Source organism: Oncorhynchus keta, chromosome 34 (assembly GCF_023373465.1).
Source record: "Oncorhynchus keta strain PuntledgeMale-10-30-2019 chromosome 34, Oket_V2, whole genome shotgun sequence".
In the NCBI taxonomy this organism is placed as follows: Eukaryota; Metazoa; Chordata; class Actinopteri; order Salmoniformes; family Salmonidae; genus Oncorhynchus; species Oncorhynchus keta.
In genome coordinates, this window is record NC_068454.1 from 66,775,263 (window position 1) to 66,788,982 (window position 13,720).

Genomic DNA, 13,720 nt, shown 5'->3' on the forward strand with positions numbered 1-13,720 from the left:
CTTTACAATAGTGCATCTAAATCTTAAAAGGGGGGGGGGGTGAGAAGGATTACTTATCCTATCCTAGTTATTCCTTAAAGAGGTGGGGTTTCAGGTGTCTCCGGAAGGTGGTGATTGACTCCGCTATCCTGGCGTCGTGAGGGAGTTTGTTCCACCATTGGGGGGCCAGAGCAGCGAACAGTTTTGACTGGGCTGAGCGGGAACTGTACTTCCTCAGTGGTAGGGAGGCGAGCAGGCCAGAGGTGGATGAACGCAGTGCCCTTGTTTGTGTGTAGGGCCTGATCAGAGCCTGGAGGTACTGAGGTGCCGTTCCCCTCACAGCTCCGTAGGCAAGCACCATGGTCTTGTAGCGGATGCGAGCTTCAACTGGAAGCCAGTGGAGAGAGGGGAGGAGCGGGGTGACGTGAGAGAACTTGGGAAGGTTGAACACCAGACGGGCTGCGGCGTTCTGGATGAGTTGTAGGGGTTTAATGGCACAGGCAGGGAGCCCAGCCAACAGCGAGTTGCAGTAATCCAGACGGGAGATGACAAGTGCCTGGATTAGGACCTGCGCCGCTTCCTGTGTGAGGCAGGGTCGTACTCTGCGGATGTTGTAGAGCATGAACCTACAGGAACGGGCCACCGCCTTGATGTTAGTTGAGAACGACAGGGTGTTGTCCAGGATCACGCCAAGGTTCTTAGCGCTCTGGGAGGAGGACACAATGGAGTTGTCAACCGTGATGGCGAGATCATGGAACGGGCAGTCCTTCCCGGGAGGAAGAGCAGCTCCGTCTTGCCGAGGTTCAGCTTGAGGTGGTGATCCGTCATCCACACTGATATGTCTGCCAGACATGCAGAGATGCGATTCGCCACCTGGTCATCAGAAGGGGAAAGGAGAAGATTAATTGTGTGTCGTCTGCATAGCAATGATAGGAGAGACCATGTGAGGTTATGACAGAGCCAAGTGACTTGGTGTATAGCGAGAATAGGAGAGGGCCTAGAACAGAGCCCTGGGGACACCAGTGGTGAGAGCGCGTGGTGAGGAGACAGATTCTCGCCACGCCACCTGGTAGGAGCGACCTGTCAGGTAGGACGCAATCCAAGCGTGGGCCGCGCCGGAGATGCCCAACTCGGAGAGGGTGGAGAGGAGGATCTGATGGTTCACAGTATCGAAGGCAGCCGATAGGTCTAGAAGGATGAGAGCAGAGGAGAGAGAGTTAGCTTTAGCGGTGCGGAGCGCCTCCGTGATACAGAGAAGAGCAGTCTCAGTTGAATGACTAGTCTTGAAACCTGACTGATTTGGATCAAGAAGGTCATTCTGAGAGAGATAGCGGGAGAGCTGGCCAAGGACGGTACGTTCAAGAGTTTTGGAGAGAAAAGAAAGAAGGGATACTGGTCTGTAGTTGTTGACATCGGAGGGATCGAGTGTAGGTTTTTTCAGAAGTGGTGCAACTCTCGCTCTCTTGAAGACTGAAGGGACGTAGCCAGCGGTCAGGGATGAGTTGATGAGCGAGGTGATGTAAGGGAGAAGGTCTCAGTAAATGGTCTGGAGAAGAGAGGAGGGGATAGGGTCAAGCGGGCAGGTTGTTGGGCGGCCGGCCGTCACAAGACGCGAGATTTCATCTGAGAGAGAGGGGAGAAAGAGGTCAGAGCACAGGGTAGGGCAGTGTGAGCAGAACCAGCGGTGTCGTTTGACTTAGCAAACGAGGATCGGATGTCGTCGACCTTCTTTTCAAAATGGTTGACGAAGTCATCTGCAGAGAGGGAGGAGGGGGGGGGGAGGAGGATTCAGGAGGGAGGAGAAGGTGGCAAAGAGCTTCCTAGGGTTAGAGGCAGAAGCTTGGAATTTAGAGTGGTAGAAAGTGGCTTTAGCAGCAGAGACAGAAGAGGAAAATGTAGAGAGGAGGGAGCGAAAGGATGCCAGGTCCGCAGGGAGGCGAGTTTTCCTCCATTTCCGCTCGGCTGCCCGGAGCCCTGTTCTGTGAGCTCGCAATGAGTCGTCGAGCCACGGAGCGGGAGGGGAGGACCGAGCCGGCCTGGAGGATAGGGGGCATAGAGAGTCAAAGGATGCAGAAAGGGAGGAGAGGAGGGTTGAGGAGGCAGAATCAGGAGATAGGTTGGAGAAGGTTTGAGCAGAGGGAAGAGATGATAGGATGGAAGAGGAGAGAGTAGCGGGGGAGAGAGAGCGAAGGTTGGGACGGCGCGATACCATCCGAGTAGGGGCAGTGTGGGAAGTGTTGGATGAGAGCGAGAGGGAAAAGGATACAAGGTAGTGGTCGGAGACTTGGAGGGGAGTTGCAATGAGGTTAGTGGAAGAACAGCATCTAGTAAAGATGAGGTCGAGCGTATTGCCTGCCTTGTGAGTAGGGGGAAGGTTGAGAGGGTGAGGTCAAAAGAGGAGAGGAGTGGAAAGAAGGAGGCAGAGAGGAATGAGTCAAAGGTAGACGTGGGGAGGTTAAAGTCGCCCAGAACTGTGAGAGGTGAGCCGTCCTCAGGAAAGGAGCTTATCAAGGCATCAAGCTCATTGATGAACTCTCCGAGGGAACCTGGAGGGCGATAAATGATAAGGATGTTAAGCTTGAAAGGGCTGGTAACTGTGACAGCATGGAATTCAAAGGAGGCGATAGACAGATGGGTAAGGGGAGAAAGAGAGAATGACCACTTGGGAGAGATGAGGATCCCGGTGCCACCACCCCGCTGACCAGAAGCTCTCGGGGTGTGTGAGAACACGTGGGCGGACGAAGAGAGAGCAGTAGGAGTGGCAGTGTTATCTGTGGTGATCCATGTTTCCGTCAGTGCCAAGAAGTCGAGGGACTGGAGGGAGGCATAGGCTGAGATGAACTCTGCCTTGTTGGCCGCAGATCGGCAGTTCCAGAGGTTACCGGAGACCTGGAACTCCACGTGGGTCGTGCGCACTGGGACCACCAGATTAGGGTGGCCGCGGCCACGCGGTGTGGAGCGTTTGTATGGTCTGTGCAGAGAGGAGAGAACAGGGATAGACAGACACATAGTTGACAGGCTACAGAGGAGGCTACGCTAATGCAAAGGAGATTGGAATGACAAGTGGACTACACGTCTCGAATGTTCAGAAAGTTAAGCTTACGTAGCAAGAATTTTATTGACTAAAATGATTAAAATGATACAGTACTGCTGAAGTAGGCTAGCTGGCAGTGGCTGCGTTGTTGACGTTGTAGGCTAGCTGGCAGTGGCTGCGTTGTTGACACTACACTAATCAAGTCGTTCCGTTGAGTGTAATAGTTTCTACAGTGCTGCTATTCGGGGGCTAGCTGGCTAGCTAGCAGTGTTGATTACGTTACGTTGCGTTAAAAGAACGACAATAGCTGGCTAGCTAACCTAGAAAATCGCTCTAGACTACACAATTATCTTTGATACAAAGACGGCTATGTAGCTAGCTATGTAGCTAGCTACGATCAAACAAATCAAACCGTTGTACTGTAATGAAATTAAATGAAAATGTGATACTACCTGTGGAGCGAAGCGGAATGCGACCGGGTTGTTGAGTTCTATTCGGAAGACGTTGGCTAGCTGTTGGCTAGCTAGCAGTGTCTCCTACGTTAAGGATGACAAATAGCTGGCTAGCTAAACTCTGTAAATTAAGATAATCACTCTAAGACTACACAATTATCTTGGATACGAAGACAGCAAAGACAGCTATGTAGCTAGCTAACACTACACTAATCAAGTCGTTCAGTTGAGTGTAATAGTTTCTACAGTGCTGCTAATCGGTGGACGTTTGCTAGCTGGCTAGCTGCTGGGCAGAGCAGTGAAGACTACGTTAGGACGACGAAATACGATAATTACGCAATTATCTTTGATACAAAGACGGCTATGTAGCTAGCTAAGAAGAAATTGCTAAGATTAGACAAATCAAACCGTTGTACTATAATGAAATGTAATGAGGGTCTGAATACTTAATAAACTATTTCTGTTTTTATTTTTAATACATTTGCAAAAATTTCTAAAAACCTGTTTTCGCTTTGTCATTATAGGGTAATCGCTGCCAAAGGTACTCCTGAGTCGTGCAGCCGTCCAAGGCACGAGGCAGAGGACATGTATGCGTAGCTCATGTATCTGATGCTATGAAGCAATAAAGATTATTGCATATCATATTCTTTTTGGCCAGACAGCATCAAATACATGGGCTACATATAGTAAGACAGAGGGGCGCTATTTTGCTCGCTTGGATGCTTTCTCCGGTGAGATAGTTTCCTTCACTTGCGAATTGAAGAAAATTTGGCAGGTGCAGAGTGCACTGATCAGATGCTGGAATTATTTTGAATGAATGTGCGAAGGTAACCTACTTTTTTAAGTGATTTGTTTGACAATCAGATTAAAACACAATGACTGGTTGTGCTCATGGCACATTAAAAGGTAATACATTTTTACAGTTAAATTACATGTCTTTACTATAAATCCATAAAAAGCCCTGGGTCAATTTAAATACTCATAGACTGAGATAGATGGCTATAATAGTGTTATTGGAACAGAGGAGGCTTTTAAAAGGTCCTGTGAGGAGAGGGATAGAACACAAAGGACACACATTTCATTGACAAACATGAAAATTAAATCCATTTGCAGGCAGTCAGAGTTAATTGAGAAAGCTGATCATCTCTAGATCTTGTAATCGTGTCTAGTTCACCACTTGAGGAGCATGCTCGCGTGTTTGTGTGTGTGTGTGTATGTGTGTGACCTTTTGTTTCAGACAAATGTTGTCTCTGCTAATTTTCTGTAAACAGCAGCATCAAGGGAGGATTTGGGATAATCTAGATAAACAGTAAAGAAATCAGATCAGTAGTTAAGAGAGATTTGAGGGTACTCAACTGTATGGACTCAATATACAGTAGCAACCAGTGTTTTGATAAACCATGTATGCTCAGGCAATATGACCAAGTGACCTTAATCTGAGAGAGAGAGAGAGAGAGAGAGAGGGAGTCAGAGAAAGAGGATGAGTGAGGGACAGCCATAGATAGGATAGATGGTTATCAGGGAGGATAATTGAGAATAATTGCTTTGAAAGAATGGGGACAATGGCCAGAAAAGCGCACAGTGCCACACCCACTCTCCTATGCCTTCAACTGGGCTGTCAATCAGATCTGTCTGGTGGCCATCCAACCCATGACACCCTAGAGGGGGTAGCATCCTCTCTGTCAGGCCACCAGTAATGTTATTCTAACTAACGCTTTACTAAACTAACAGTTACATGGACACCAGCGAGGTTCACTGTCCCATTGAAGTAGCTTACATTACTTTTCAAAAGTTTGGGGTCACTTAGAAACGTCCTTGTTTTTAAAAGAAAACAAATTTTTTGTCCATTTAAATAACATCAAATTGATCAGAAATACAGTGTAGACATTGTTAATGTTGTAAATGACTGCTGATTTTTTAATGGAATATCTACATAGGCGTACAGAAGCCTGTTATCAGCAACCATCACTCCTGTGTTCCAATGGCACGTTGTGTTAGCTAAGTTTATAATTTGTTCAAGTTTATCATTTTAAAAGGCTAATTGATCATTCGAAAACCATTTTTCAATTATGTTAGCACTGCTGAAAACTGTTGTTCTGATTAAAGAAGTAATGTTTTGCAGGTTCTATTTAATGAAGCTGCCAGTTGAGGACTTGTGAGGCGTCTGTTTCTCAAACGAGACACTCTAATGTACTTGTCCTCTTGCTCAGTTGTGCACCGGGGCCTCCCACTCCTCTTTCTATTCTGGTTAGAGACAGTTTGCGATGTTCTGTGAAGGGAATAGTACACAGCGCTGAACGAGATCTTCCGTTTCTTGGCAATTTCTTGCATGGAATAGCCTTCATTTCTCAGAACAAGGCTAGACTGATGAGTTTCAGAAGAAAGTCCTTTGTTTCTGGCCATTTTGAGCCTGTAATCGAACCCACAAATGCTGATGCTCCAGATACTCAACTAGTCTAAAGAAGGCCAGTCTTTCAAAAACAAGAACATTTCTAAGTGACCCCAAACTTTCGAACGGTAATGTACATTCAATGTGGATTTCAATTGAATGTGAAATTGTATTGATCTCAGAGACATACGATGTATATGTATGACCTGATAGTATCATCAATCTGTACACTGGAGCTGCCTTCTTGACCAAGTCTCCCCACAAAAGAGATTCCTTGTCTCAATAGGACTTCTCAGTCTAAAGAAAAGTTGAATGAAAAGAATAGACGGTGCCATGACGTAAACCAAAGGAAAATGTTTTATTCATAGGGCACCTCTCTCTCTCTCTTCCTCCAGTAGTATCAGATTACATCGGTGTTGAATCCAGTGACTTCACCGTCTGTTCCGTCAGCTGTTTCCTCTGTCTGTATGTCCCTCCCCCACCCCATCCGCCCCTAATTTGGTTAGGGGAGGACAGACATTGATTAGGATGAGGCGGGCAGTGCTACTGTACGGTCCGGCTTTTTAAATGGACATGATTAAAATCAACGCTAGCAGCGGGAAACGGCTCTGCCATCATGATAATGATGAGCCGTACTGTGTGTCTGAGGAAGGAATGACCTTGGTATGGTTCTGTGGCTCTATAATGACCATGGACCTAGGATCATCATGACAACCTTAGACACCCTGATACAGAGAATATGGATTTGATTGGTCTGACTGGACCATTATGTCCTCCATTGTAAGCCTACATGAGCTATCAACCAGAAAGACTGTCAAACAGTTTCACCCACAGACCTATGAGAGACCAGATGGGGTTGGGGTACTTCTATCTGATGATGTCAAGACTTATTGTACATGGGAAATGGACCACTAACACAAAGCAGTCACGCCCTACAAAATAAAAACATTATCTCAAAGAGAACAAAGCAATGTCAACATTTTGTCTCTCCAATTTGGAAAAGCCCAAAGTACTGACAGACCTCTCAAATGGTATTTTATTCTCTTTCCATCATTGTAAATTATGCACGCCCCACTCTTCTCAATGCTCTTCTGCATCCCCTCTCACACACCAATGGAAAACTCTGTCAGCGTCTACACAGCCCACTGGAATAAATCGAATGGATATATCGATCCAGTATCTGAAGGAAAACATGTAATTTGGCTCTTGCGCATAGCAGGCTACATGAATAAATGTGATTGTCTTGAACGCAAATTTCTCAAATATGCGAGGCAAAAGGGAAAGTCACCATTTCACAGTTTGACAGACCTTGACAGTGAAGTGAAGAATATGTTGATTTCAGACAATAATGCGAGAGCAGCTTTAATGCGATCTGGAGACGTAGACACGCCAGAGAACCCGGTTAAACCGATAATCCTAGACAATTCCACACACTGGCTCACACAGACGTACACTCGCACACATTTACCACCGAGTTCTTAATTGTAGAGTTACAATACTTTAAAAAATGGTAGCTATCACACAACCAATTCACTCTGCATATTGTATGAAATAACATTGCAAATAGGCCTAAATAGTCTCAAAATAAAAAGGTAGATTAATAGGGTGAATGTGACAGGATAATTATCCATTCTTTGTAGTAGTTTTCAGTTGTGTTGAATAATTTGAAGCAAGCCTTTACTATATTATAGACAGACATTCAATAAACTGCTTTGATCATTTATGCAAACCATTGTAGTTGTAATTCTGAGCATGTAAAGTTTTATTATAAGGGTTAAAAAGGAAGCCACTACCACTTTCTGTGATAAAACAAAAGCTCAAAGCATAGTGGTCTCATCTCCCGCTTTATCATAATCTAATGTATGAAATCCAACCTGACCATTTAAAAAAAAATGATATGAAACTGCAACAGTTAGACGACAACAGCAGTTCATAATTAGGATGATGAATGGATAGGTTCTTATCCTGGCACCAATCTGGTTACAGCACTGGCCGGATTGGATATGCTCGATTTCCCTCATGTTGACAGGTAAAAATGTCGAGACACAAAGAGACAGCGAACCATGAAGACCCAACTAGTGTGGTCAACGGTTTTGATAATCTGGACACCAGAAAGCTGCCAGCAGCACAAACAAGGATGTCACTTTCATATGGTAATGAGGAAACTTCAAAATAAAAGGCCGCATTTCAAAACATTGTAATGTGGATAACTCATTCAAAAGATATTACATTTTAATCACTGGACACTTCTATTGTGACAACAAGAAAATTCAATGAGTAATTCGATAAAAAATATATATAAAAAATATGAATATTATTTGTTGTTGTTTAATTCCAATAATGAAAGAATACTATGTTGACATTGGTATGTTGAGAATAATGGGTTGTAGAGAGATAACTTTTCTACCTGTCTCAGCTAAAGTGGAGTGGAAAATACTCAGTAGTGTCTCTACTAACCAGATGTGTAGTTTTGGATGGGATTGTGTTGTACATACCCAGCAACACAGCTTTAAATAGTCTGGTACTATCCATGGTTCTGAAAACAATTCACAAAAAAAGAAACACAAAGGTCAACTTTTTTTTGAACAAAAAGAAATCTAATTGATTTACAAGTTAAATGTAATGAATATTAACCAGGCAGTTAAGACAGTATTATTTATTTATTTATTTATTTCACCTTTATTTAACCAGGTAGGCAAGTTGAGAACAAGTTCTCATTTACAATTGCGACCTGGCCAAGATAAAGCAAAGCAGTTCGACAGATACAACGACACAGAGTTACACATGGAGTAAAACGAACATACAGTCAATAATACAGTATAAACAAGTCTATATACAATGTGAGCAAATTAGGTGAGAAGGGAGGTAAAGGCAAAAAAGGCCATGGTGGCAAAGTAAATACAATATAGCAAGTAAAACACTGGAATGGTAGTTTTGCAATGGAAGAATGTGAAATGTAGAAATAAAAATAATGGGGTGCAAAGGAGCAAAATAAAGAAATAAATTAAATACAGTTGGGAAAGAGGTAGTTGTTTGGGCTAAATTATGGGTGGGCTATGTACAGGTGCAGTAATCTGTAAGATGCTCTGACAGTTGGTGCTTAAAGCTAGTGAGGGAGATAAGTGTTTCCAGTTTCAGAGATTTTTGTTGTTCGTTCCAGTCATTGGCAGCAGAGAACTGGAAGGAGAGGCGACTAAAGAAAGAATTGGTTTTGGGGGTGACTAGAGAGATATACCTGCTGGAGCGTGTGCTACAGGTGGGAGATGCTATGGTGACCAGCAAGCTGAGATAAGGGGGGACTTTACCTAGCAGGGTCTTGTAGATGACATGGAGCCAGTGGGTTTGGCGACGAGTATGAAGCGAGGGCCAGCCAACGAGAGTGTACAGGTCGCAATGGTGGGTAGTATATGGGGCTTTGGTGACAAAATGGATTGCACTGTGATAGACTGCATCCAATTTGTTGAGTAGGGTATTGGAGGCTATTTTGTAAATGACATCGCCAAAGTCGAGGATTGGTAGGACGGTCAGTTTTACAAGGGTATGTTTGGCAGCATGAGTGAAGGATGCTTTGTTGCGAAATAGGAAGCCAATTCTAGATTTAACTTTGGATTGGAGATGTTTGATATGGGTCTGGAAGGAGAGTTTACAGTCTAACCAGACACCTAAGTATTTGTAGTTGTCCACGTATTCTAAGTCAGATACGTCCAGAGTAGTGATGTTGGACAGGCGGGTAGGTGCAGGTAGCGATCGGTTGAAGAGCATGCATTTAGTTTTACTTGTATTTAAGAGCAATTGGAGGCCACGGAAGGAGAGTTGTATGGCATTGAAGCTTGCCTGAAGGGTTGTTAACACAGTGTCCAAAGAAGGGCCGGAAGTATACAGAATGGTGTCGTCTGCGTAGAGGTGGATCAGAGACTCACCAGCAGCAAGAGCGACCTCATTGATGTATACAGAGAAGAGAGTCGGTCCAAGAATTGAACCCTGTGGCACCCCCATAGAGACTGCCAGAGGTCCGGACAGCAGACCCTCCGATTTGACACACTGAACTCTATCAGAGAAGTAGTTGGTGAACCAGGCGAGGCAATCATTTGAGAAACCAAGGCTGTCGAGTCTGCCGATGAGGATGTGGTGATTGACAGAGTCGAAAGCCTTGGCCAGATCAATGAATACGGCTGCACAGTAATGTTTCTTATCGATGGCGGTTAAGATATCGTTTAGGACCTTGAGCGTGGCTGAGGTGCACCCATGACCAGCTCTGAAACCAGATTGCATAGCAGAGAAGGTATGGTGAGATTCGAAATGGTCGGTAATCTGTTTGTTGACTTGGCTTTCGAAGACCTTAGAAAGGCATGGTAGGATAGATATAGGTCTGTAGCAGTTTGGGTCAAGAGTGTCCCCCCCTTTGAAGAGGGGGATGACCGCAGTATAATTAATCACACATTCCGAACAGCAATGGAGAAATGTATTTACAAGTTGTAGGCCGATGTGTGATTCTTATCTATTCAGGTTAGCAGTATACAGCCAAGGCATAGGACGATTACCTAGTTTAAAAAAATTATAACAATGACAAGATTATTCACAAGCTATTTGGTCATGATTATGGATCAAGGTCAGCAAAGGGTCTTTTGTAGAGTTTAAAATGTACTACAAGAAACAACAAGGCTAATAGAACACAATATAATCAAGCTTTCAGAACAACAATGGAGAACATTCTTTACAAGTTATGGGTTGCTTTTTCAATCAAGGTTAGCAGAACACATTAAAGGTCCATTAACTAAGTTTTCTAAACCAATAACAGAGACAAGATTGAAAGATAATACATAATACAGAGAGGAGTTTATTATCTATCAAGGCCAGTAGTCATTTTCTGTAGAGTTTAAAATGCAGTACGCAGATAACTCAATTAAAACATACCATCATTTACATTTAACATTTAAGTCATTTAGCAGACGCTCTTATCCAGAGCGACTTACAAATTGGTGCATTCACCTTATGACATCCAGTGGAACAGCCACTTTACAATAGTGCATCTAAATCTTTTAAGGGGGGGTGAGAAGGATTACTTTATCCTATCCTAGGTATTCCTTAAAGAGGTGGGGTTTCAGGTGTCTCCGGAAGGTGGTGATTGACTCCGCTGTCCTGGCGTCGTGAGGGAGTTTGTTCCACCATTGGGGAGCCAGAGCAGCGAACAGTTTTGACTGGGCTGAGCGGGAACTGTACTTCCTCAGTGGTAGGGAGGCGAGCAGGCCAGAGGTGGATGAACGCAGTGCCCTTGTTTGGGTGTAGGGCCTGATCAGAGCCTGGAGGTACTGAGGTGCCGTTCCCCTCACAGCTCCGTAGGCAAGCACCATGGTCTTGTAGCGGATGCGAGCTTCAACTGGAAGCCAGTGGAGAGAGCGGAGGAGCGGGGTGACGTGAGAGAACTTGGGAAGGTTGAACACCAGACGGGCTGCGGCATTCTGGATGAGTTGTAGGGGTTTAATGGCACAGGCAGGGAGCCCAGCCAACAGCGAGTTGCAGTAATCCAGACGGGAGATGACAAGTGCCTGGATTAGGACCTGCGCCGCTTCCTGTGTGAGGCAGGGTCGTACTCTGCGGATGTTGTAGAGCATGAACCTACAGGAACGGGCCACCGCCTTGATGTTAGTTGAGAACGACAGGGTGTTGTCCAGGATCACGCCAAGGTTCTTAGCGCTCTGGGAGGAGGACCATCGCATGCCATTGTGACAAAGTGTACCCACACTGCCCTCTAATAAGACTGCTTTAGAGAATAAGTACACATAAACACCATTACCGTCTGACTGTTTTCTAAAATAGGGACACCGATGAGGAAATTCATAGTTTAGTGTCACATCCACCGCAAATCCATACATTGCCAGATACTGTAATTCCAGGTATATCTGAAGTGGAAGTAGTTTATCCTTTCATTCTCTTTCATATTGTCTTAAGGAATCCATCATTGTAATGGAATGTAATGCACTTACTGCTGCCAACTACAGTATATGTTGCATATAACTGTCCAATGTGACTTTAAGTTCACAGGCACTATCACATGCTCAAAAGCCACCAATTGTGCACCATTCCAGGCACAGTTGGTGTAATCTCTTTGCTGTCACAAAAGAGACTCTGTAATTCCTGACTTGCAAAAGATGCGAGGGACATTAACACAAATTGTTCCTTCAGATGTGACTTCAAAAGATCATTGTACCTGTCAATTATTCTATCCTTGAACCACTTGTTATCATGGCTTAATAATCCTCTTTAGTAAGTGGAGATGGAAGAGTTTTGGTTGCCTTTGTTTAGAACTCGATGAGTCATTCTTTGTGCATTTGTCAGTGCACAGATGACTTTTGTCTTTTTGAAGAAAATGTGATACTTTCCCACTGTGTTTCTTCTCTTATGATACCAGATAGAACACAGCTAGCTTCAGGAGTTTTTGGACCTTCTCTAAGGTAATATCATGCATTGCGTTGAAGAGAAAGAAGTGGGTGGAGTAAGGAGTCACCGGTACTCTGTATTAAACCCGTTGCCCAGCACAAGAGACCCATTTAAGTTTTGCAGACTCTATTGAGTAATTCCAATAACACATATTTTATTAGAAGTGTATTTCTTTAAATATAGCCTACACAATAGCTTTTGACATGACAGTATTTCTGTAAACTTTTAAAAGAAATGCTGGTATAAACAGTAGAATATGTCAAATTATCCATTTATTTTTTCAGAGGTGGTTGTAATGCAGTGACAAACAGTTGTACCTCACTAGAGTGCAAAAAAAGGATATTCCCAAGTTTCGCATGTCTTTGCAGGGGGCCTCTTGTTTTTATTTTTTTAATAATCTATGAACATGCTGCCAGTATAATATCCTACTGATAGGAGGATGGTAAACCTCTGGACTGGGTCCAGAGAGAGAGACTGGGAGTGATTTTCATATAACAGGGTGGAGATCGATTTAATTTCTATTCATACCCCATTCACAAAGTGTATTGAAATTATATTTATGAACAAACAACTAAATTACTACTTATAACCATTACATTTACCCCCAACTCTGTTTAAATAAAATGTTTTGATGATATTTTCAGTCCTGAAGTTGAACCTTTAACTGACAGTTGGAAATTTACTGTGAAAATAAAACATATTTTCACATGACCCTCCCCTGGTACTGTAAAAACATGGCACACCCTTCACCCTCATAGAATTAACTCACAATAATGTTTATGACCGCAAATAACAATAACTGTGGTGACCAGGTGTTTATAAACGTGGATTTGGACTTTGTCACTTAAGCATGCTTTTGTGGCACAGTCACCTTGTTTCGAGAGAGATTTGTATGGTGATCACAACGTCATGCCAGGGCAAGCCCTTATTTGAAGTGTTTCTTAAATCCCCTATGGGAAATATTAAGGGTGTTAAAATTATTGGAACCATTTCCTTGTTTGACAGCTAGATTTCTGGGTATTCTGACATCTCCACTGTGGGGAGAGTATTATGGACAAAAGTGTGAGATTATTTTTATTTGTCAAACAGCAGCCAAGCATCATCATGTCACCAGAATAAGACCCTGGATATTTATTGAAATGAGCATTAAACTCATCATTGTGAACTTTCACCACCCTGTGAATTTCATCACCAACCTATTTCATCTGGAGCCTAATAAACTGCATGCTTTCCCATGACGTCATTACATTTCTTATCTGACATGTACTTTACTCCCAGAAAAAGGTTGGATGGAAACCTTACATTTTCACTGCAGCCTAGAGTAGAATGTTGTACTTACTTGAAAACAATAATGCAATGATTCATTGAATTGTGGTGCTGTCGGTTAGTCTAGGTAGGATAACTGAATTGTCCCTAAACAAGATTAAT